The sequence below is a fragment of the Dasypus novemcinctus genome, chromosome 30 (genome assembly GCF_030445035.2).
Source record: "Dasypus novemcinctus isolate mDasNov1 chromosome 30, mDasNov1.1.hap2, whole genome shotgun sequence".
NCBI lineage: Eukaryota > Metazoa > Chordata > Mammalia > Cingulata > Dasypodidae > Dasypus > Dasypus novemcinctus.
The window spans coordinates 15,306,922-15,310,046 of NC_080702.1; the positions used below are offsets into that span (position 1 = coordinate 15,306,922).

Below are 3,125 nucleotides of genomic sequence, written 5' to 3' on the forward strand. Positions count from 1 at the left end.
AAGCATGTATATTAAGACAATGAAAAATTCACCAATTATGATTAGTACACTTCAACAAAAATTTTTTTAGCTTAAATTTCCAAAGCATTCCTTCATGTTCATACAAATTTTATTGGACCCAGAAGCTGACATGTTTATTCAAAAGTGATGATGGACAGATTTCTGAAACAAAAGAAAGGCTCAATAGCAACTTTAAAAGAAATATCTTTGTTCAAAGAAACATTTTTTTTTTTAAAGATTTATTTATTTATTTAATCCCCCCCCCTTGTCTGTTCTTGGTGTCTATTTGTTGCGTCTTGTTTCTTTGTCTGCTTTTGTTTCTTTGTCCGCTTCTGTTGTCGTCAGCGGCACAGGAAGTGTGGGCGGCGCCATTCCTGGGCAGGCTGCTCTTTCTTTTCACGCTGGGCGGCTCTCCTCACGGGCGCACTCCTTGCGCGTGGGGCTCCCCCACGCGGGGGACACCCTTGCGTGGCACGGCACTCCTTGCGCGCATCAGCGCTGCGCATGGCCAGCTCCACACGGGTCAAGGAGGCCCGGGGTTTGAACCGCGGACCTCCCATATGGTAGACGGACGCCCTAACCACTGGGCCAAAGTCCGTTTCCCCAAAGAAACATTTTAATGTCCCACATAGTGAGAACTTTCTCCCTTTTCTAGTCTTAAAGTGTTTTTCTTTATGGCAAAGTGCATATTTTCTTGAAATTCTTTAAATGTATTAGTTATTGGAAGAGATACTACACTTGTTTCTAATAGGAAAATCCATATGCAGGCACTCAATTGAAGGAGTGAGTTTAAATTCAGTAGGTGGAATGGAACTGCAACCAGTTGCAAAAATAAGAATATCTTCCATTGTTGTTGCAGATTTACAATTTTCAATAGCTTGTAAGTAACTGTTCCAAAATCCCAAAGTTTTATGTTAGACAATGGGTAGACTGTAAAAAGATCACTAAGAATTTTTACAGAAAGATTATAAGGTTTATGAGAGAGGATGCTGCAAAATGCTTCTGGAGAAGTCAGAATTTTATCTAAAATGTGAAGAATTTTCAGACCCTGCTTAAAACTCCCAAAGGTTGTTTGGGCTCTCTTAATTACACGGTAGAAAAGTATGTCTTTTACCAACATATATTTACCACTTAATGTCTAAGACATCCAATAATCTGTAGGTAATTAGAGCATTCATTTATTGCTGAGATAAAGTCAGCCATATTTGTTGTAGTATTTATCTTGGGCATTAGGGGACAAGTTCTTTGACAAGGACCCTTCAAACAGTGATGAGCTTTCAAGATGCTGCATTGAAAGACTCAGAAACTCTTGTCTTGATCCAGGATGCTCTTGGCCAAATTCATCATTTTCGCTTACATAGGCTATTTCAATTGAGTATACAGGATTAAAGCTTTGATTTCTGAATCTATCTAAGGCAATATTCCAGATATTGGCTTTGTTGATATATAAGTTTTTAGTTTTTCTTTTAATTGGGAATCCTAACTCTATTAATACATTTTAAAAACTCTTCTAAATTTGCTGCCTTGCCTTCTTCTAACAGGTTGATTCCTTGCTCCTGTCCAGACCAGTGGGACTTCCAGGGGTGTTCTCATTAGATCTGGGCTCCAGGTGACTGAGTAATTTCGGTGATGACTCTTCTAACAAACAATCAGTAATGTCCATGTTATTTGAATTGGGCTGAGTGTGTTTTTTGGCTTCTTTTGAAATCCCCTGAATTGTAGATGATACCTTCCACATTCTGAACACTCCCAATTTTGTTCCCATGATTGTGGTGAGCAACAGTCTAAATGGGTTTCACTAGAACCACAACATTGACAGTGTTTTATTTCTCATTTGCTGTCAGGTGCATTCTATTCTTGCCCTTTACAGCAACATCCCTGGACATCACAAGGCTCATGGTGCTGCAAAATCTCTCAATAATCATTTTCCTCTAGTTCCCAAGACACATCTTTTTCAGGAATATGAATTCCCATTTTCAACATCTCTTTCTGAAATGTATCACTATTATTGCATACGTGCATCTGAAGAAGAACACTCCTGCGTTTATTGCTTAAAATTGTAAACCGTTTCTGTGAAACCAAGCATTCTTACTACAAGGACTTGGTTATATACTATATGTTGGAATAGGCTCAATAAATTCCAAATGGTACATGCTAAGGACTCTCTATAACTATTAGATGTAATTATTTGAACAGGTTGATGGTTCCAACGAAATGACACAAAATTGCCAGTAATCTGGAAAATGCATTCTCTCTGAAGGCCACATGTAAAATGATAATAACTTTTTACATCGGGGTGCATCATATCCAACTAAAGTGCCAGATTTCTTGCAAAGACAGGGTTATTGGATTATATTTGTAAAATGCTCTGTCACAAGTATCATGTTTAATTGATTAAGTTATGATTAGGACTTTGGGCCATGTGAGTAGGGTGTTGAGTCCCTTCACCTTGGTGGGGAGGGACTCTCAGAGAAAAGACATGGCAAAGGACAGAGTTGGGAGATTTTACCTGGAGCCTAGTAAGTAAACACACAGTAGAATGCAAAGCAATTGAACCCAGAAAGAATCAAGTCCTAGGGAGAGAGAGAGAGAGAGCCATTTGCCTGATGGTCTACAGCTGACCTTGTGAAGCAGGCAGAGCAGTTGAACCCAGAGAGGCAAGCCTCAGGAAGAGAGGAACATAGGAAGCCAGAACCCTCAGACAACAGGAGCCATCATGCCCCTAGATGTAGCAATAGACTTTGGTGAAGGAAATGACTCATGTTTTATGGCCTGGAACTGTAAGCTATTACACAAAATAAATAACATTCATAAAAACCAACCATTTCTGATAATTTGCATCAGTGTCCCTTTGACTGACTAATACAGATTAAGTGGTAATTTCTCTTCTGAAACCATAGGGGCAAGAAGGCAGTGGTATATCATAGTTAAGGTGCTAAATGAAAAACTTCCAGCTAAGAAATCTCTATTCTGAAGAGCTCACAATTAAAAATGAGGGAGAGCTCAAAATACAGATAAACAGAAATTAAGAGAATCTGTCAATAAGAAACCTGCACTCTCTTTGAAAGAGAGTTCTGCAGTTTGAAAGGAAAACCAGGAAAGAGTTGGACGAGAGTGTAAGAAAA

General features: G+C 39.0%; 1 pseudogene; it reads right to left on the reverse strand.

The window, feature by feature from the left end:
- Positions 1-616: 616 nt before the first annotated feature.
- LOC131276679 (G2/M phase-specific E3 ubiquitin-protein ligase pseudogene) lies at positions 617-2,333 on the reverse strand (annotated as a pseudogene).
- Positions 2,334-3,125: the final 792 nt, after the last annotated feature.